The sequence below is a fragment of the Pan troglodytes genome, chromosome 1 (assembly GCF_028858775.2).
Source record: "Pan troglodytes isolate AG18354 chromosome 1, NHGRI_mPanTro3-v2.0_pri, whole genome shotgun sequence".
NCBI classification, from domain to species: Eukaryota; Metazoa; Chordata; class Mammalia; order Primates; family Hominidae; genus Pan; species Pan troglodytes.
The window spans coordinates 84,621,422-84,644,839 of record NC_072398.2 but is presented as its reverse complement, the minus strand read 5'-3'; positions in this window follow the sequence as shown (position 1 = coordinate 84,644,839).

Here is a 23,418-nt window from a genome sequence, read left to right as displayed (position 1 = left end):
TCATGAAAACTTATTTGCAGGGTCCTTTGTATACAGGGAACTTCCAGGTTTATTTGGAATCCAGGATTGTCCTTGTGTGGTAACTTTATCCTTGCCTCTCGGTCTTATCTGAGTTGAGGTAGAACCAATTAAATTCCTTCCAAGAGCTGATTTCCAACAGATATTGGGACAGGTAGGACAACGCTCTGCCTGGATTTGACACCAAAGAAATGTCATCCATGTGTCAGCTGCAACCTGGTGGCAGGGAAGATCATGGCCTCTAGCATGGCATCAGCATTTCTCTTAATGACCTCACGTGTTCTGTGGAGAGGAGGATGACAGCCCAGAGCCCTGTGGAACTGAGGGCCTTAAGGGCAAAAGAGCCGTTACTCTTGTCAGGAAGGAATGACTTCAGCCATGTTAGGCCTGAGGCCATATCGTTATCTGCCTTAGTTTGCTATATCTGGCTCACTTAACTGCCTCTGCAATGCACACTTTTATTCCATTTACCCTTCGCAGAGAAATATAGATGGCTGAAATCCATACAAACGTCGGGAAGGTTGTAATTGCTCTCAGTTCCCTAGCCAGCATGACTATGGATGGTAAAGAGGGAAGAGAAATTAAGGAAAAATTTACACTCACACCCCAAAACTGGCAGTTCTCAACCATAATGTCACAGAACTCAGGTAAACCGTGATTGATTATGAAGTTTCCTGAAAGTAGTCTGTTACTAAAAATAAAGCATGGCCATTTGCAGATCACTTACTTAAAAAAAATAATAAAGTGGATACAAAGGTAGCCCAATAATATTACTCTCACCCACTTTCATTCTGATATGCAATCTTCAGATGGAAAGAATCAGAGTTAAGAAAGGAAACTCAGGGTAAAATACATATAAGCTGGGTCTATTCTTACCTGCAGAGCCATTATAATAAACACTTGGGAATGTGTGCACTGGTCACATTCTCAGGGAAAAAAAAAAGTGAGATTGGATGCCCCCATTTATTCAGGCATGCAGTCCACAGCTTACACATGAATCATCTCACAAAAGTGTATTTGTAACTCAGATATTTGGACTTCGGAAGCTGATTTTCCATAGGTCAATGGCATCCATGGTGGCTAATTTCTGACTCCAGTTAAATAGAACCCAAGTTTTGAAGTGATAAACTATTGAAATTTCTTCTCCTCTGAGGACCAAAATGAGGTATTGAGCAGAAAGAGGGATGGAAGAGGGATAGAATGTTTCCAACTCCCAAATCTACACATGGTTTTGATGTCAAACTCACCAAGGAGCTACTGGTTACATACATAATGGGGTAAAGAATATTATCCTCTAGAAATGTTCCATGAGAATTATTCACAAGAAAAGTAGGACAACAGAAAATATGCATTTCTTTGTCAAGCAAGGGAGGACCACAAAGCATGGCACTAAAAAAGAACAGTGAGATCTGGTCGGGCACAGTGGCTCATGCCTGTAATCCCAGCACTTTGGGAGGCCGAGGCAGGCAGATCACCTGAGGTTAGGAGTTTGAGACCAGCCTGGCCAACAGGGTTAAACCCCACCTCTACTAAAAATATAAAAGTCAGCCAGGTGTGGTGGCACATGCCTGTAATCCCAGCTACTTGGGAGGTTGAGGCAGGAGAATCACTTGAACCCCAGAGGCAGAGGTTGCAGTGAGCCAAGATCACATCACTGCACTCCAGCCTGGGTGAAAGAGCAAGACTCTGTCTCAAAAAAAAATAAAATAAAATAAAAATTAAAAAAAAACAGTGTGATGTCAGTGAGCAGCAGGAGAGAGAAATCTGAGGAGCCACTTCCCGTGAACAACATAGGACAGTATCACAGGAGGAAGTAGGTGGGAGAGCAGGGTAGTGGGAGAGAAGTTAGAATGACAAAAAATAGCAAGAGGGATTGATATGGTAATTGAACCATGGGGTAAGTCTTTCCTATGCTGATCTCATGATAGTGAGAGGAATTCCCCTGCACAAGCTCTCTCTCTTTGCCTGCTGCCGTTCATGTAAGATGTGACTTGCTCTTCCTTGCTTTCCACTATGATTGTGAGGCCTCCCCAGCCACGTGGAACTGTAAGTTCAATCAAACCTCTTTCTTTTGTAAATTGCCCACTCTCAGGTATATCTTTATCAGCAGTGTGAAAACAAACTAATACAGGGATTTTCAATTACTGTCATGAGTATGGAGCTTTGGAGAGAAAAAATAATATCTAGAGAGGTTTTCTGGGATACTTCCTGTTTGGTACATTTTTTTCTGGGATACTTCCTGTTTGCTACATTGAATAAAATCTTGGGTTAACCACTTTCAAGAAAATGATTAGTAAAAATTGATGTTATTCTTCAAAGCTCCTGGAGTTGGAGTTGTGCCTTCATGTCATGCGGCACAACTGTGCAAAGGCTCGGCCATACTGTCCCCGGTTCACAATGAGATCATATAAAGATTGATTCATGCCCCTACTTTTTATGAGATATAAAATATCTTTTACTTGAATAAGTGAAACCTCTTCCAAGAGCGCTTTATTTCTGGACACTGGCAATTTTACAGGTTTCATTTTATAAAACTTGACAAGAATTGGAGCTAATTATTAAGCAAAAGTGAATGTAATATTTTCAGAATCTCAGTATGCACAAAGCAGCATTGTAAGTTCCACAAAGTTGAAGACACTTTAACTACATTTCTTTTTTGTATTTGCATAGCAGTTTAAGCTTTCAATGAATTTTTACCTACTTTGTCATTCGGGGGTTGCAATAACCAGGGATGTCAATAAGGTCAATATTACAAGATAAGAAAACTAAAACTTATGGAAGTTATATAGCTTGCCAATATTCACCATGGTAATAAACTAGAGAACTGGGCTAGAACCCATTACTCTTGACTTCATATGTAGTGAAGTCCCTTCCCATATAGGGGGCAGGGGAGAAAAAACCGCTCAGATTAAGACAAATAGAACCCAGAACTTCAAGGAAATGGACAGCTTTGTAGATAATTGGAATTAGTTCAGATGTAGGCTACCATTTTTCTATGACTTTCTATCACATGTGAACAATGGAAAGGTCCTAAACCTGTGTTGGCCACCCCCAGATCAACTCCTTTTCATTACAATGACCATGAGAAAATAATTCTACTCAGTGTCACTTATCTGTGAATAGTCATAATCTGTTGTTAATCTTAGATCCTTTGGACCATTTTGCCACATTTGACCTTAGTCTTTTCCCAGGACCTCTGTGTGAATTAAAAATGCTCTTTAAAATGAGTGAACTAATAAAGTAAAATTTCTACTTATTTAGCCAGAAGCAATGATTGAGACTTTAATGGGCAACTAAAGTCACAGTAATCATAAATAAACCTCTTAGGCATATGTTTTATTTATCCTTGGATATGTCTGTGGCCTTCTAGAACTGAGCTCAAAACAATCTTTTGCTCAGTTAATAAACAGACTTACCAGAAATCCAGGCTTTACTCAGACAAATCACTCAAAACTCTTGTGAGTCTTAGTCTCCTCGTATATAAATAAGGTAAATGGCACCAAACTTGAAAATTTGCTGATAGTTAACTGAGCTCATGTATGTAAAATTGCCTAGCATAGCAAGAAGAAAATAGTTGATACTAAATATAATGTTAAATAGCTAATATTAAGCCTCTTTTTCTGGGAAAATTGAAGGTTGATTTCAAAATTCTAGCCAATTTCCTCTGCCTATCACTCTATTCTAGCTCCGTTATAATTGGATTCAATACTTCCTGCCCCTAATCTGTTTTGCCTTATCAGTGAACCCTTTTAAATAGCTCCTGCAACCCTCCCTTGAGATGGTCTGAGTACAGTCATGTGCCACATAATGATGTTTCAGTCAACAATGCATTTATGATGGTGGTCCCATAAGATTATAACTGAACAGAAAAAATGCTATCACCTAGTGAAATCATAGTGGTCCTAACATTGTAGTGTAATGCATTACTCAGGAGTTTGTGGCAATGCTGGTGTAAACAGAACTACCGTGCTGCCAGTGCCATAAATGTATAAATGTATAAATGGTACATACAATTGTGCACAGTTCATAATACCTGATAACAATAATAAACATGTTACTGGGGTTATTTCACAACTGTATGAAACATATACTACAAGGTGCATATAATCCCTTTGTCTTTTATTGACCTAAATAAAATATACTTCAATAAAAAAAAGTTACTCGTTTACATATTTACTATACTATACTTCTTGTTGTTATTTTAGAGTGTGCTCCTTCTACTTATAAAAAAGTTAACTAATTGACTGTAAAACAGCCTCAGGCATGTCCTTCAGGAGGTATTCCAGAAGAAGGCATTGTTAACGTAGGAGAGGACCGCCCCATGTATGTTATTGCCCCTGAAGGTCTTCCAGTAGAACAAGTTGTGGAGGTGGAAGACACTGATATTAATGATTCTGACCCTGTGGGGACCTAGGCTAATGTGTGTGTTTGTGTCTTAGTTTTGAAAAAAAAACTTTATAAAGTAAAAAATAGAAATAAAAAAATTTTTTAAATAGAAAAAGCTTATAGAATAAGGATATAAAGAAAGAAAATATTTTTATAGAAAAATTTTTGTACATTGTATTTATGTTTTAAGCTAAGTGATATTACAAAAGCCAAAAGTTTTTAAAATTAAAAAAATTACAAAGTTAAAAAGTTACAGTAAACTGGGCTTAATTTATTAGTGAAGAAAAAATTTTTTATATAAATTTAGTGTTGCCTAAGCATACAGTGTATATAAAGTCTACAGTAGCGTGCAGTAATATCCTAGGCCTTCATACTCACTCACCACTGACTCACCCAGAGCAACTTCCAGCCCTGCAGGCTCCATTTAAGGTAACTGCCCTCTGCAGGTGTACCATTTTTATCTTTTATACCATATTTTTACTGTTCCTTTTCTGTGTTTAGATAGGTTTAGATACACAAATACTTATCACTGTGTTACAATTGCCTACAGTATTCAGTACAGTTACATGATGTACAGGTTTATAGCCTAGGAGTAACAGGCTACACCATATAGCTTAGGTGTGGTAGGTATACCATCTAGGTTAGTGTAAGTACATTCTATGATGTTGGCACAATGACACCTGTCTCAGACCATATCCTCATCATTAAGTAATGTATGACTGTATTCATAGATACTATCCTTTCATTGTCCAAACAAAGTCTGTGACAGACTATTCTCTGTCACGAACTTTTTGTAAATGAATGCTCTTCCCAGCATGCATGCCATGGCAGGTTAGATGCATTAACCTTGCAGATCTGATGATCTACCCAATGAAAGCATGCTATATGTTCCAGTGGGTCAGACTCAGTAGATGTCAAACTGATTGAGGTAACTATGAAGGGGAAAATTCAGATAAGATCGTTGATTTTTTTTAACTACGTTCAAGATTTTAGCCTCAAGATAAATTCTGAGATTAAGAAATCTTGAAAATCTATTTAATTTACTTCCCCCAACCAGTCTCCCAAGCCCTTACATTCCCACACTGAATCCTCCCAGGTAGAGATGGCAACTAGGCCATTTCAATGTAAAATGCATTCCTGAAATCTTAAATCCAAGTCTTATGAGGGTAATGGGCCTTTGGAGATTGACTTCAATTTCACACCTAACACAGGAACTTTCCAGAACATGCAACACCTTGAAATCATCTCACCCCATCATGTCCCTCTTTTTTTTTTTTTGACACAAGCGCTCACTCTGTCACCCAGACTGGAGTGCAGTGGTGTAATCACCGCTCACAGCAGCCTCAAACTCGTGGGCTCAAGCAATCTTCCCACCTGAGCCTCCAGAGTAGCTAAGACTACAGACGTGCACCACTATGCCCAAATAATTTTTGTATTTTTTATAGAGATAGAGTTTTGCCATGTTGCCCAGGCTGGTCTTGAATTCCTGGCCTCAAGCGATCTTCCCACCTCAGCCTCCCAAAAAACTGGGATTATAGACATGAGCCACCATACCCAGACCCTCAATCATTTGTTTGACATACTATGCCCATACACCAAAGGTGAGAGACAGAAGAATAGGATTAAAAATGGAAAGCCATGGGAGGCCACAAGCATCTCATAGGGCTGCAAAATCCTAAGATATTATGCTCTTTTACGTAAGTGGAACTTCAGAATAGAGTACTTATGAGGTGATTTTTATGAACTCTTCATTGATGTCTCCCTGAAGTTTTCAACCCAGGGTTTGAGGGAGAAAATAAAATGGATAAGATACTGTGGTGGATAGTGATGTGCCTCTCAGATCCTCCTCAGGAAGAAAGCTGACTGCCCCAGGCTCAAGGAGAGATGCCTGCTTATGATGCATAGCTGAGCCCCTCTTTGGGAGTTGTCCTTGGCCAAAATTATGCCCCTCCGGATCACCTGAGGTCAGGAGTTCGAGACCAGCCTGGCCAAACAACATGGTGAAACCTCATCTCTACCAAAAATATAACAATTAGCCAGGTGTGGTGGTGCATGCCTGTAATCCCAACTACTCAGGAGGCTGAGGCGGGAGAATCATTTGAACCCAGGGGACAGAGGTTGCAGTGAGCCGAGATCGCACCATTGCACTCCAGCCTGGGTGACAGAGCAAAACTGTCTCAAAAAAAAAAAAAAAAAAAAAAAAAAAGTTATGCCCATCCCTGGAAAGAGCACATATCTAATGTCTGTTTAGTGTGGTTGTACATAGGCCCAGCCTCCTTGCCTTGATTTAGGACCACTCTGAAAAGTTATTCCAGTGCATACTCCCTCTGAGATAGGCTGGGGTCTCACGGTAGTTCAGCTTCTCCGTTTGCCTTCTTTCTTCCTCACTCTCTTACAGATATTGAACTTGACAGCACTTCCCAATAAGTCTGCTGCATGCACATCTCCATCTCAGAGTCTGCTTCCCAAGGAACCTGACCTAAGACAGAGACAGAGACTCATTTCCCTCAACCTGAATACTATCCGAATGAACCCCACACCATTTTCTACTTAGGGAAAGAGTGGCAGACATGGATAAGTGCTTCAATAACGAATATTCCCTGTGGCCCTGAAGATTTGCAGAAAACAGATGGGTTCCATTCGCTTATTCTATCAGGACTATCACCTTGTTGAATAAGTTGAGAATTTCACTAACTAATTAGATTTTTTTTCCTTTCCACCAAAATTCAAAACATCAAGTTTTCTTAGTTGTAAGAGTTTAGCAAGTTGGAATAATTCCTAAAGATATTTAGGCTATCCTATGCAATTTGCCTCTATTGTTGGATTAATTACCTTCTTTTCTCATATTGTATACTTACCATTCTTCTCATTAGGTCATGCCTGCTTAATAAATAGGGATTTATTATAGAGCAGCAATATTGCATACTGGTTAAAAATTTGACTTCTGGAATTATCCTGGCCAACTTCAAGTCTTGGACCTACATCCTAGTTGCTGTGTGACCTTGGGCACTTCCTTTATCCCAGCCTTAGTATCTTCCTGTCTAAAATGTGCCTTGTAATCAATCACATTTTTGTTAGGATTAGCTGAGATAACATATGTAAAGCACTCAAAATATCACCACATACAAGTAAGATCCCAATAAATGTTAACCAATTATTGTAATTGATAGCTCCTGCTTATCTATAGAACTATCCTGCTTTACAGTGCTGCCCCAGGGTAAACTGGCTAGCTTTCTTTAATAACTACTCCATCTTTTCTCAGTTATACAAAATTAGTCCTTCTAATACTCATTTATACAGTTACTTTTTTTCTCCTAGATTTAATACTCTGCCCCTGTCTCTACTGAATTTTATTCATTTGCTGGGGATATTCTTCCAATCCACTAACTATTTTTACTGGAACAATAAGTCAGCAACCCATCTCACACAAACTGGACTGCACTGTGAACTTTTTCATCAAGCAATATTCCAAGGGTTGGACAACTTTTTCTGGAAAGGGCCTGATAGTAAATATTTTAGACTCTACAGGCCTTATAGTCTCTGTCAAAATTATTCAACTCCACCATTATAGTGCAAAAGTAGTCATAGACAATATGTAAACAAATGTCCATGGCAGTGTTCCAATAAAACTTTATCTACAAAAATAAGTGAGGGATAAATTTGGCCATCAGCAAGTATAGTTTGCTATACAGGGAGTATAGTCCGCTGATCCCTCCTATTTTATTTTTCTGTGAAATTAATGCTTATTAAATTTACATTGATAGACAATGATCAACTTAATCTTAAAATTTACTCTTTGCCCACCTCATAATTATTTGGCCTAAATTTTGTTTTCCAACTTATTGATGAGGAGTCTCTGAAGGATGAGTTAAAAAGCCTTGCAGAAGTTATGCTAGGTTATGTCTGGTATGCCCACTTAAACCAGGCTTATAAACTTATTAATAAAGAAACACAAAACCACTGCCATCTAGCTTTATGTGCCATTGCATGTAAAGAAGCTTGTGTTCTAACTCTACTTGGAGCTCCTTTTTAAATATGCTTCTCCAATAATATCTCCGGTACAAAACTTTCATAAGCTTCTGAAATACTGAGCCATTATCTTGTTCATCTCTCTCTCCCAGTTCCTTGTACACTTTATGGTGTTTATTAAATATTTGGTGACAAAAACGAATGAGTGAACATTGTTCCACAGAGAATAAGGTTCACACAAATTATTACTCAGTACATTGTCCTCTTCCAGTGACATTGTACTTTTTTTTTCTTTTTCTTTTTTGTTTTTTTGTTTTTTGTTTTTTGTTTTTTCTGAGATGGAGTCTCACTCTGTTGCCCAAGCTGGAGTGCAATGCACGATCCCAGCTCACTGCCACCTCAACCTCCTGGGTTCAAGCAACTCTCCTGCCTCAGCCTCCCAAGTAGCCGGGATTACAGGTGCCTGTTACCACACCCCACTAATGTTTGTATTTATAGTAGAGACAGGGTTTCACCATGTTGGCCAGGCTGGTCTTGAACTCTTAACCTCAAGTGATCCACCTGCCTCAGCCTCCCAAAGTGCTGGGATTACAGGCATGAGCCACTGCATCTGGCCAGTTCTTTTTCTTTAATCAAGAATGTTTAATGGTACTGAAACTACCAAAACAGTCCTATAATGTCCATACAATGATCTTCCAGAAAAATACATTAATATTCAGTATAAACACTGGCTGGAGTCTTAGGAAATCTAGCTTAGTCTTGGATATGTAATTTGGTTACATGACTTTGGTTAAGCTTTTCCATGCTCTAGGATTTAGTTTCCTCATATTGTAAAATAAATTAATTTTACTAAATATCCCCTAGAGTGCCTCCTGTATGTTTAGCAAAACTGCCTACAAAGACCAAGCATTCCTCTCAGATTCAATGATCTCTGCCAGTCACCTGTCTTTACCTAGAATCCTGGAAGAACATGACACTGGAGCCTGAACTCTTCCTCCCTCTTGCAGAGTTCTAGAACCCCTTCTCATCCTGGAATTTTCACTTTGGCAGGAAATACTTTCAGGTCACCTCAATATAAACAGCACAGATACAGAAGTCAGGGGCTCGGAATTCTTGTGTAACTGCTCTATGATTGTAGGGACTTGCTCTAGGAAGGAAATGTCTTCCAGACAAGGGTCCTGGGCAGTGAAGGCGCTCTTCACGTCCCTTTGGTGGCACTCCCTGCAACCACTGGGCCACACCTGCCGGACCGAGTATAATCTCTACAGAGTTAAAGTAGGAAACTCTGTCATCTCCTTGGGAGTCGTGGGACACATGAGAAGAGAGTTATAACAGAATAGCAGAAAAGCTAAAGGAAAAAAAAAAAAGAAAGAAAGGAAAAAGGAAACACAGAAAGTACTAACTAACTGGGGAATACAAAAGACTTAATGGAGCAATGATTTAAAACTATGTGCCTTTTTAAGGAAGGCAGATTGAAATTCCACAGAGCTTCAATTTTCCTCTAAATGCTTGTGATTTCAGAGACTCCCTGGGGTACATGCTCCCTCTGGAGAACTCTCAGCAGGATGGAAGTTCTGCCCCACCTGCCGCAAAAAAAAGGAAAAGAAAGAAAAAAAGATGATTTTTGCCTTGGGACAGAGTAGGAAATTACCACACGATTGTGAAGAAAAATGAAGCCACTCTTTTAAAAGAGGGCCCTTAGCCAGAGAACCATGAACAATCTTGATGAGAGCATTCTAAGCTTTCTATGTTCCCTAAGTTTCTCCTTCCATGGCAGTTGCCAAGGCAACAGAGTAAAGTAAGAACCAAAGGACAAATGGCATCAGCCTCACTGGGTGTCTCCACCTTTACCTGCCAACTGCAGGTACAAACAGTGCCTTCTCTTGTCTGGCAACACCATCCCAGAGCTGCTCCCAGATGCACAGACAGCAGGATGCAGAGAAAGACACAGACATCCTATCGTTTTCTATGTATGGGGCTGCTTCCCAGACATATAAAGAATTTGGAACCCCCTAAGAGTTTCTCAAGTATAGCAACCTTTAAATATGTCTGCTATTTTTAACCATTCTGGCAATTTGGGATTAGGCATAATGTGAAGCCCCATGTTTTGAAAAACAACCAGCTGAGGAAGTTCAGAAAATATAGACAGGTTGTGTTATTGTTGTTTGTTTCCAAAACAGACCCCTAAATGTATTTCTTATTCATAATTTTGGAGGCTAACGTGAACATTCAGATTAAAATGGCTCAAGAGCTCCATCACATAAAGAAAGCAGAGAGCCTCATGGATATTAGACTGTGGACAAGGAAAAAATCCCAATGCAGCTACCCTTGAGTGGAGAGATAGGCTCTTCCTAGCCAGAGTAAAGTGGAACTGAATGTTTTTCCTGGATATGTGTGATCAGAGCCACAAGATGCACCTATTTGTAATCTTTCTAAGTGGAAAAAAGACTAGGAAAACTTACAACGAATTCTATTTTAAAAGCAGCTGATCTGCTTTTAATTCATCTATCTGTTCTGGATATATAAACTGGAAATGCCATTAAAATGTGAATTATACCAGTTTCCATGATAAAGACCTCTCGGGAGCATTCATAGACATGCCAACAGACTGGCTTCCTCCATCTGCTGACCCACCATCCTCACACTTTGTGTTTCACTGTTTAAAAACACTGTACAGGTTGAGCAACTCTCATCTGAAAACCCAAAATGCTCCAAAATCTGAAACTTTGTGAGTGCAACATGACTCCACAAGTGGAAAATTCCACACCTGACCTCATGATGGGTTGTAGTCAAAAGAGAGTCAAAACTTGGTCACATGTACAAAATAGTTAAAATAAGGTGTTTATGAAACATAAATTAATTTTGTGTTTGGACTTAAGGGTCTCATCTTCAAGATATCTCATTATGTATATGCAAATATTTCAAAATCCAAAAAAGTTCAAAATTCAAAATACTTCTGGTCCAGAGCATTTCAGATAAGGTATACAACCTGTATTAGTCAGGGTTCTCCAGAGAGATAAAACCAATAAGATCCATAAGATAGATAGATAGATAGATAGATAGATTTTTATTTTATTTTATTTTTTGAGACAAAGTCTCTCTCTGTCACCCAGGCTGGAGTGCACTGGCATGATCTCAGCTCACTACAGTCTCCGTCTCCCAGGTTCAAGTGATCCTCCTGCCTCAGCCTCCCAAGTAGCTGGGACTACAGGTGTGCACCACCACGCTCAGCTTATTTTTGTATTTTAGAAGAGATGGGGTTTCACCATGTTGGCCAGGTTGGTCTCGAACTCCTGACCTCAGATGATCCACCTGCCTCAGCCTCCCAAAGTGCTGGGATTACAGGTGTGAGCCATTGGGCCCTGCCAGATAGATAAATAGAAATAAAAGATTTACTAGGAGAATTGGCTGACATGATTATGGAAGCTGACAGGCCATGACAGCTAGAGACTCAGGCATGTTGGGAGTGTGTCTCAATCCAAGTCCAAAAGTATCAGAGTCAGGGAAGCTAATGATGTAATTCTTAGTCTGAGGACAAAGGGGACTGAGTACTTAGGAGAACCAGGAATGCAGGTCCCAGAGTCCAAAAGTCAGAGAACCTGGAGTTCTGATATCCAAGTACAGGAGAAGAAGGTTGTCCCAGCACCAAGAGGGAGAAAGAATTAATTCACTGTCCCTCTGTCTTTTTGTTCTATCTGATCCCCTAGTTGATTGAATGGTATCCACTCACATTGAGAGCAGATCTTTTCCATTTAGTCCAAAAACTCACATGCCAATTTACTCCAGAAACACTCTTAGAGACACACCCAGAAATAATGCTTTACCAGCTATATAGGTATCCCTTAATCTAGTCAAGTTGACATCCAAAATTCACCATCGCAAACACCAATTACATTCAGCTCAGTATTGAGTTATTTCTTTACTTATCTCCTCACTAATCTGTAAGTTCCTAAAGGGCAGGGACAACATCTAAATCATCTTTGTGGCCATCCTTCACATGGTTTCCAGCATGTTATTCACTTATTCATTCTAGAAACATTTATTCAGTACATATGAGCCAGGTGTTGTACCAGATACTGAAGATGCAATGATAAATAAGATAAAGTCTCTGCTTCAGGGCACTTAAATAACTAAACAAATAAACTAATAGCTTATGATAAACATTGGGATGGAAATAAACATAGTATTTTGTTAATAATAATAGCTAACATTTATTGAATGATCCATGAACCACCAAATGTTTTAAGAAGTTTGTATCAACTCATTTAATCCTCACTGTACTAGTCAGGGTTCTCTAGAGGGACAGAAGTAATAGGAGATATATATATATATAGGAGTTTATTAAGTAGTATTAACTCACACATCACAAGGTTCCACAATAGGCTGTCTGCAAGCTGAGGAGCAAGGAAGCCAGTCCGTGTCCCAAAGCTGAAGAACCTGGAGTCTGATGTTTGAGGTCAGGAAGCAACCAGCACAAGAGAAAGATGTAGGCTGGGAGGCTAAGCCAGTCTAGCGTTTTCACGTTTTTCTGCCTGCTTTATATCCTGGCCCTGCTGGCAGCTGATTAGATGGTGCCCATCCAGATTGAGGGTGGGTCTGCCATTCCCAGCCCACTGACTCAAATGTTAATCTCCTTTGGCAACACCCACACAGACACACCAAGGATTGATACTTTGCATCCTTCAATCCAATCAAGTTGACACTTAGTGTTAACCATCACACTCACCAAACCTACAATCCTTTTTTTTTCTTTTTTTTTCCCCAAGTGAATTCACAGGAATACCCCTACAATTTTAAGAAATATGTGCTACTGCCTTCTCCATTTTACAGATGAAGAAATTAAGGAACAGAAAAATTTAAATAATTGACAAAGGTCTCAAAGCTAGCAATGTCAGGAGTGGGCCCAAATGCAGGCCAGCCTGACTATATAACCTGTTATGTTTTTCAGCCTCTGAGAAGGAATAAAGGAGACCCATCTTAAAAGGGGGTCAGAAAAGGCCTTTCTGCAAAAATGACATTTAAACTGAGACCTAAAAACTGAGAAGGAGCCGGGAGCGGTGGCTCACGCCTGTAATCCCAGCACTTTGGGAGGCTGAGGCGGGCGGATCACAAGGTCAAGAGATCGAGACCATCTTGGCTAACATGGTGAAACCCCATCTCTACTAAAAATACAAAAAATTAGCTGGGTGTGGTGGCGGGCGCCTGTAGTTCCAGCTACTCGGGAGGCTGAGGCAGGAGAATGGCGTGAACCGGGGAGGGGGAGCTTGCAGTGAGCCAAGATGGCACCACTGTACTCCAGCCTGGGCTACAGAGCAAGACTCTGTCTCAAAAAAAAAAAAAGAACCAGGAAGGAGAGAGCCACAAATATCGCCAGTGCCAAAGGTAAAATAAGTCATTGGGGAAAGGGATGGTAATCAGATAAAGCTGACTTTGAGCTCCGTTTGTCCCATAAAGAAGCTGTGGAATGAAAAGCTTTGGCAAAAGTAACTGCATATATTGAATGAAGGGTTCTAAGTTTTATTCCAGGTTTTTGCACATTTCTTCTCAGAGTCCCTGTTTTCCAACTTGAGAAGAGTAATTATTAGCATACATGTAAAACCTCTGGTTAATGAGTTCTATGATTAAGTCAGGTTTTCTCATTGAACCAAACACAACCATGGCCATCTCTTGTCAGGATGGTCCTGGGCACAACTAAAAAGTTTGCTTCTTCCAGAACTGAGGTTGGCCGAGTTTGACTGTGTAACCTTTCTTTCACAAGCACATACTGGTGTGTGCCAGGCGCTATGCTAAGGATGGCAGAGTGGAGAGAGGCAGCCTAGCCTGGGATGGTGGGAAAATTAAAAGCCTTGGAGTCTGAGATGCCTGGATTGAAACCCAGCTCCAACACTTATTAGCTCTCCCTTGTCAGAACATGAGAAGGTAACTTAACATTCCCATTACCTTGCAGGTAAGAGGTGGCTTCCTCACCTGCAAAACAAAGGTAAATATAACCTCTTTTACAGCACTGTTAAGATTAGGTAAGAAAATAGATGTGATGTAATATGAATGGTGCTAAACACGGAGAACATATTCATAGATTTCACTGTCCTCTCTGTCCCTCACCATCTAATGAGGTTTGGTCAGCTTGTGCACGTAGCATAATGTGTTGTATTGCCCAAGAGGGGTAACTGGGGCTGAGAAGAAGAATAAAGTGAAGACAATGTGCCTCTTTCCTACCTTCTGTGAAATGCATGAGCACCCAGGTCACTTATGCAACCCTTTCTGGATTCCCAAAACTTCCAGTGTGGCTTTGCAGTCTCTGCTGCTACCTTTCCCTGCTACATAAATTTAGGTAAAGGTTACAGGACACTCACCAGGTGTCATCAATTATACATACATTATCCCATTTAACTCCCACAACAATCTTATAGGACAAATATAATTATTCTTCTGTGGCATTCTTAATTTTCACCAATATCTGGTTGTCCTCTAGCTTCTGTACAGAAAGGCCTAAAATTTCTCATTCCCTTGCAGTGAGGCACAGCCATGTTACTAGTTATGGACAAAGAAAGGTGAGCAGAAGTGACGTGTCTCACTTTTGTGTTTAATTGTCAGTGCTCAAATCTACAGTTCCCCCTTCCTCTGCCATAATGACTTAGGGGACTACTTTTCCAAATGGTATTGCTGCAAAATAATTTTACATAGAGGATAATTGCAAACTTCGTGTGAATTAAAAATAAATCTTTGTTGTGTTAAGCCAGAGAGATGATAGATTTGCTTTTTGTTGTAGTATAGCCTGACCTATTTTGGTTGACACATACCCATTTTTCAGGTGAGGAACCTGAGAATCACATTTGAAATCTTTTCTATCTGAATCCAAACCCATCCTTCTTCGTCTCTAATATTCTACATGAAGATGCCAGATAAAATATATGCATCAAGAAAAGTCTGGGTGAACACAGTGGCTCATGACTGTAATCCCAGCACCTTGGGAGGCCAAGGCGGGTGGATCATGGCATCAGGAGTTCGAGACCAGCCTGGCCAACATGGTGAAACCCTGTCTCTACTAAACAAAAAATTAGCTGGGCATGGTGGTGGGTGCCTGCAATCCCAGCTACTCAGGAGGCTGAAGCAGAGAATTGCTTGAACCTGGGAGGCAGAGGTTGCAGTGAGCCGAGATCATGCCACTGCATTCCAGCGTGGATGACAGAGCAAGACTCTGTCTCAAAAAAAAAAAGAAGAAAAGAAAGAAAAGAAAAGTCCTTCTGAAAACAAATGTAGGATATGTAAATAACGAATCACCAATGGTAAAATGTCAGGAACTCTAGACAATCAGGAATGCAAAAGAACTTCTGGAAAGTCATTAAATCTCTCCGGAAAGGGATCTGCCTCTATTGCAACTCTCACTCTGATAGTGTGGTGGTGGGGCTGGAGTCAGGGACAGGGGTAGGAACAGTGGCTGAAGCCACGGCAATGATAGGTTATAAAGATCAGCATGTTAATGTGATCACCAATGTTAAAGAGAGTCGCTTTGTAGAGTTTTAGGAGTATCCAGGGAATAATGTTCCTCTTTCCCTTCTGATTTTGGAACCAGTAAGAGATAGACCCAGGAATTAGACAGATGGGGATCAAACATCAACTTTATAAAAGGCTGGATTGAAGGACATGAGTTGGAATTTCATCCTGAAATTAAACCTACCCATCAAATCACAGGTAGATGGATAACCTCAGGCCCCCTCCTCATCTCCTGCAGAGGCACAGCTCATCCCAGGAAGCCCACTCCATGATGAGAGAGCCAGCTAGAATACACCCACCCACTCAGTAGGGACTAAACCAAGCATAACTAGTTCCTTCTTCCAAACTCCAATCAGGTGGGTCACTCCTTCTTAAAGGCCTGGATATGCTGGAGCAAATCATTTTCTCTTTCCTGCTTCAGTTGATCAAAGAAGGGGATAAATTTAATAAACTATAAGGCTCTTTCTAACTCTGTAAATCTGTGTAATACTTAATGTTAAAAGTGAGGAAAATAGTTTACTTGCAAACAATAGTGCAGCCCATCAAATAGCCACCAGGGTATTTACGAAGTATTGACGGGGCAAAATATGAAGGCTCTGCAACTCTGGTTATTCCAGTGATGTGTGCACAGAGACAGAGATGGTTATAATAAGCTCTCCAGCCCTGTGGAAGCAGAGGTTAAGAAAAGGATTTGAACTGCAGTGGGCAAGAGGGCCAGGTCATGCTCTAACCCTAAAAAGAAAAGTTCCAAGCCAGAATGCAGCCCATTGGAACAAACCAGAGAGAAAGATATTTTGAAATCTCTTTGATTTATGACCTACTATAGGACATTAAGACATTATTTACGATCGATATATATGCCTGTAGGTATCCCACTGGAGCCATTGATGCTGCCTCACACTGTGGAGGTTGGCCAGCGCAATCCAACAGACATACTATCTGTGTACTGTTGGTGCAGGCAATAAACCCAGATGTAGCCATCTATCTCCCTGAAAATGGTGCTGGTTACTCCAGCCCTTGGGAGACTGACCCAGAGATATGGATTTGCAGGGAGAAGGCAGGTTGGTAGAAGAAGCCAGAGAGTAACAGGCTTCCCTCCATCATTCTCATTTGAAATTTCTTACAGCACCATCCTTCCATAATTCAACTTCTTTAAAAAACCACACAGAATAGCCTTGAGTCATTTGGACATTCACTAAAAAGCTTCCTCAATGTATTTTTCACAGTTTACATATAAAATGCAAAATAGGAACTTTTTTGTCCCCAAGAAGCTGCCTCCTGTTGGGGACAGGGGAAAGGTACTCATTCTCTAAAACTGTATGATCCAGTCATATTTCTCTTCTTCCATTCAATCCAATGAATATGCCATGTACCCTCTCACCTTCAGGTCTGTGAACATCCTTAAACATCCTTCCCAATGACAATATCACTATCACTGAACATATATTCCCCACCTCTGCTCAAAAAAAGTGTGTGTGTGTGTATATATATATATATATATGCAATATATATACACAATATACATATATATATGCAATCACTATTATATCAGGCAATCCCTTACCTTGCACTCCTACCCTTCTTGGAAATCTCAGCTTAAATATCAGTTTTTCCAAGAGGCCTTTCCCGAGGCCCTAGACTAGGTCAGATTTCCCTAAAACGTGTTATCATGCACCTTGTGCTTCCCCTAGCATAATACTCATTACACTGGACTAGAATTACTTGTGGCCTATTTTGTTAGCTAGACTGTTCTGCAGGAGAGGGGCTGCATCTGTCTTGGTCATACCAATCCAGTAGACTTGCTATCTGTATTCTCTGGCCCAGATTGTAAATCCAGATGTAGCCATCTATCTTCCTGAAAATGGTCTTGCTTCTTAATGCTCTTGGAAAGCTGACCCAGAGGTCTGGTTTCGTGGAGAGAAGACATATTGCTAAGAAGAGAATTTCATGCATTTCAAGTGACTAGTAAAGTCCCAAGTAAGTAGAAGGTGTTCAATAAATATTTATTAAAGACTAAATAAGTGAATGAGTGAAATTATTACAGAACGATCAAGTGCTTATCAGAGAAATGACTATAAATTCAATAGCACTCAACTAATAAAAAGAGAAAATCCAATTGATGTTGCATTTGATTTGCTTGGTTGAGTTTGGAAACAGAGAAACTGACTACTTTTTGTGCCTTGAATAACCTTTCCACAAAGAGCATTCATTCTTTTTTTTTTTTTTTTTGACCCTTCTGTTTGTTTATAATGAGGACTAACCCATACCTGATTCCACATCACCAGATGAAGTATTATCTCAACGTCCCTGCTAGTTTTTTCTAGGATGTATAATGCAAGGCAAAAGGTAAAAATCAATTTAGTAATGTGTCTGCATTTGGTCAACAGCAAAACCTGCATAGGTTTCTCTCTAAGGAAGAAGCTAAAATTAAAAGAAGAGGGACAAAAAGACAAAGTCTGATTACAACTGTAAATGAGGAGTAGTTAGATGCTCTCTTACTGGTTTCAGTCGGCTGTGTAATAGCTCCAGAGCCCAGACAACACGTTCCACAGGAGCTGCTGGCCAACAAGATGGCCATAATTAGCAGATTTACTAATTTGATCCTTGTTAATAACCTATTATGGTCAATTTATAAATTTTAGTCTTGATCATGTCTTTCACTCTATAACCAAATTTGGAAGGAGAGGAAGGAGCTGACTTCTCTCTCCAAGTATGTTTCTCTAAGGAATGCATGTAAACAGCAAGTGTTTCAGGCTGTTTTTATGAGGTGGAGACAGTGCTCACAGCTCAGTGGATAAGTCTACCTTGCAGTTGCTATTCGTTTGTGTCTGTGAAGCTGAGCACCCTTTTAGCTTCTCACTCTGCTGGCTTGGACTGACCCCTGCTATTGATATGATAACTTTCTCCCACTTTCAACATAATATTCATTCCACAAATATTTATAGAGTTTCTACTATGTGCTAGATAATGGGGATTCAGTGGTGAACAAAACAAACATACAGTTGTCTTCAAGAAGTTTATAATCTAGTGAATGGCACAGATCATAAAATAATATTGTAGATAATAAATGCAGAATTACAGATTGTGATGAATCAGAAAGAAAAGGTAAAATGTGTTATGGGAGATTGTAATGAGGAAATGTTTTAATTTAAGAGATGATAGAAAGTTTCTCTAAGGACGGCCAGGTGCGGTGGCTCACGCCTGTAATCCCAGCACTTGGGAGGCCGAGGCAGGCAGATCACCTGAGGTCAGGAGTTCGGGACTAGCCTGACCGACATGGAGAAACCCTGTCTCTACTGAAAAAAAAACAAAATTAGCCGGGTGTGGTGGTGCATGACTGTAATCCCAGCTACTTGGGAGGCTGAGGCAGGAGAATCACTTGAACCCAGGGGGTCGAGGTTGTGGTGAGCCGAGATAGTGCCGTTGTACTCCAGCCTGGGCAACAAGAGCGAAACTCCGTCTCAAAAAAAAAAAAAAAAAGAAAGTTTCTCTAAGAAATTATGGGCCCAGAGAATGAATGGATTTAGGCAGTAAAAGACAAGGGGTAGGCCAGGCACAGTGGCTCACGCCTGTAATCCCAGCACTTTGGGAGGCCGAGGCAGGCGGATCACCTGAGATCAAGAGTTCGAGACCAGACTGGCCAACATGGTGAAACCCTGTCTGTACTAAAAATACAAAAATTAGCTGGGTGTGGTTGCACATGCCTGTAATCCCAGCTACTCGAAGGCAGGGGCAGGAGAATCACTTGAACCCAGGAGGTGGAAGTTGCAGTGAGCAGAGATCGCGCCACTGCACTCCAGCCTGGGCGACAGAGCAAGACTGTCTAAAAAAAAAAGCCGGGCATGGTGGCTCACTCCTGTAATCCCAGCACTTTCGGAGGCCGAGGCAGGCGGATCACAAGGTCAGGAGTTCGAGACCAGCCTGACCAATATGGTGAAACCCTGTCTCTACTAAAAATACAAAAATTAGCAGGGTGTGGTGGTGCACCCCTGTAGTCCCAGCTACTTGGGAGACTGAGGCAGGAGAAACACTTGAACCCAGGAGGTGGAGGTTGCAGTGAGCAGAGATCATGCCACTGCACTCCAGCTTGGGCAACAGAGCGAGACTCCATCTCAAAAAAAAAAAAAAAAAAAAAGGACATAGGTTTTCTCATAAAAAAAGTTTTAAGCAACAGATTGAAGTGATCTTAAGACCTCTCTGGCTCTGGAGGAGAATAGATTGGAAAAAGGGTAAGAATAAATGCAAGGAGATCAGTCAGGATGCTGCTACTATAGATCAAGTGAGAAACCCACCAATGGCTGGACCTAGGGGCATGACCACAGAGGCAGAAACAAGTGGGTAAACTGAAGTTATATTTGGAGAAGGAATTGGCAGGACATTTGGACCAACCCCGTTTCTGCACGAGCTCCCAAGATCCGTAGCGTCTGCTGAAGAAATATGTGCCTATGTTCAGACAGACTTTGCCTCCATGTGAATCAGCTGGTAAGACTGTCAACTAAGCAGCCCAGCTCTGTCTCTGGTGCAGTCTGGTTATTTCAGTCATACAGACATGGCCTTAATGACAGTCTCATTCTATCTATAGACACAGTATCAAATCTGGTTTACACTGAACCAGATTTTTTTATCCTACTCAGCTCCGTGGGAGAAGTTTCTCTTCCGAAGAGCAGCATAGAGAGAGAACCTGGCCGTATATTTATAAAATTGGGGGTGGAAAGATCTGATACAAGATAGTAGGAGTTTTTAGAGCAAGAGTTTTATGGCTGGATTCCAATTAATTTGTGGATCTCTCTTCCTGAACAGAGAGAGTTGGCTGAGATGCTGAAGTTAGCAAATTGCCTGCTTCATGCAGGCGCCATGTCCATTTCAGAATGCTTTCTATGGATTTTTTTCCCACGTCATCTATTAATTACCTAATTACATCGTCTAATTGTGGGATTCTTCATGTATTTACACTGACTACGTAATTGGGTGCAATTACACTAATTAGGTTAATGATACAGGATAACAGACTACAAATTGCTTTAAAGGGACACTGGGAAAGCTAGTAGGCCAAAAACCCTTTGGAGGTAGGTCAGGATCTGTCTATTAGCAGCTCAGAGCTTCCCACTCCTTCATCTTTATCCTGAACTTTCAGATCCATTGAAGAGAACAACATGGGAGAATTAGCAAAACCCTATTGCCCAAGACCAGGAGACCGAGGGCAAAGCTATGAGACAGGCAGTTTGTGGGTGACCCCAGGTACTCCTGTTACAGTAGGCAGATTAATGCCTCCCAACAAAGTTGTCCATGCCCTAACACCCAGAACCCGGAATACATTACCTTACATTTAAAAAAAGACTGCAGATGTGACTAAGGGTAAGAACCTCGAGATAGGGGGATTATTCTTGCTTTTCTGAGTGGGTCCAATCTAATTACATGAGCTCTTAAAAGTGGATAACCTTTCCAGCTGGGTCACAGATATGTGACAAACAAAGGCAAAAAAAAAAAAAAAAAAAAAAAAAGAATCTGGAGGCCAGACGTGGTGGCCCACACCTGTAATCCCAGCACTTAGGGAGGCCGAGTCGGGCAAATCACTTGAGGCCAGGAGTTTGAGACCAACCTGGCCAACACAGTGAAACCCATCTCTACTGAAAATACAAAAATTAGCCAGGCGTGGTGGCCTATAATCCCAGCTACTCTGTAGGCTGAAGCAGGAGAATCACTTCAACCCAGGAGGCAGGGGTTTCAGTGAGCCAAGATTGTGCCACTGCACTCCCGCCTGGGTGACAGAGTAAGGCTCTGTCTCAAAAAAAAAAAAAAAAAAAAAAAAAAATTAGTTTGAAGCTGGCAGCATGAGAAGGATTCAACACCTCACTGCTGGTGCTGAGAAGCAGGGGCCATTTGCAAGGATCAGGGAGAAACAGCAAGGAAATGGGGGACCTCAGTCCTACAACCCCATGGAACTCAATTCTGACACCTCAATGAGCAAGGAAATGAATTCTGCCCTAGAGCCTACAGGAAGAAACTCAGCCCTGACAACAACCAGGTTTTAGCCTGACAAGACCCCTGTTGCACTTCTGACTTACAGAACTGAAAGATAATAAATTTGTGTCATTTAGGACACTAGATTCATGATAATTTGTTACAGTGGCAATTGAAAACTAATACACTTCTCCACACTTTGCTCCTCCTTTTTCTCTCCTCCACTCACTTTCTGTATGTTACTTATTGGCATGCATATTCTGTCCTCCGCTCTCTCTTATCAGTCTGTTTTCAAGGAAAGATCTAATGGCAATATTGTCCTCTAATATGAACATATATCAGTGTTACCTCTCCCTATGACATTTGCATTTTCAGTTTAGTTCTAATTGTGTAATAAAATAAAATTTTGTTCATAAAAGTAGAGTGAGAGCCTCATACTCGGAGTTAGATCAATGTCATTTCAAATCCCAGCTCAGCTATTTAGTTGCTCTGTGACCATAGTGACTGGGGACGTTTTATAACCTGAACTTCAGTTTCCTTACAGTAAAGCAGGGATAATAGCGTCCACCTAATAGGGTTGTTACAAACATGTAAAGAGATTACGTACATTAAGCGCCTAGAATAATGCCTGGCCCACGGACAATATTCCATGAGTTTCCTTCCTTCCTCTGACAAGAACCTAAGCCATCAATGATCAACAAGGAGAAGTAACAAGAGAGTCGGGGCACTTTCCTATACCCCTAAATATCACAAGATTCCATGAGACAAAATAAAATGCTAGATTATTTATTTCATATAACCTTAGAACCACCAGTAGGACTAAAAAAAGTAAGATCCTTGCCTAAAGGGAGCTGGGTAACATAGCCACTCAAAAGCATTTGCTATCCTAGACTGCTTCTGATGGTACAACAGAAAGGGATGTGAGTAGAGACAGCCAGATGGGTTTGACTCCTGCCCTTGCTGCCCATTGTGGACCAGTCTTAGAGACATAGGGCGAAGACAGCTTGGTATCTGGACTTCTAACTACAACTCTTGGCCACTTTTAAAGCAAATGATCCTAAGCAGTTCCTGAGAATATTTGTGCTACATGTGGATTGAGAAAAGAGTGGAGAGAGAATAACAGTAGTAGTAGTTAAACTTTATCTAACATCTACTCTGTACAAAGTACCAATCTAAGCATTTTATGTATATTAAATCATTTAATACTTTCAATAACCTTTGTAGAAGTTGGGTGACCTACTCTGATTTTGCTTTATGGAACACAAAGAAATAAATTAATTCTCTCAAGGTTATCCACTGTTCATAGTCAGAGCTTGGATTTGCACTTGGGTTCCCCTGCTCTAGAGGTAATGCTGTTGGCAGTATGCCACATCCTGATGCTAGCGTTTGGGGCCCAGCATCACTGGGAGGATGACTGTTAGTTGTGTTTTCCCAGTTCACACCAAAGCCATTAAGGGGCTTATCATAACAAGGTAAACAGGCCCAGACTCCCAGCACAATCTTGTCCCCAGGGGTGATCTAATCAGCTTTTTAAAAATCTGATCTAGATTAGACAGAGAGAGAGCATCATTCATGGAGTTAGACTTCTTG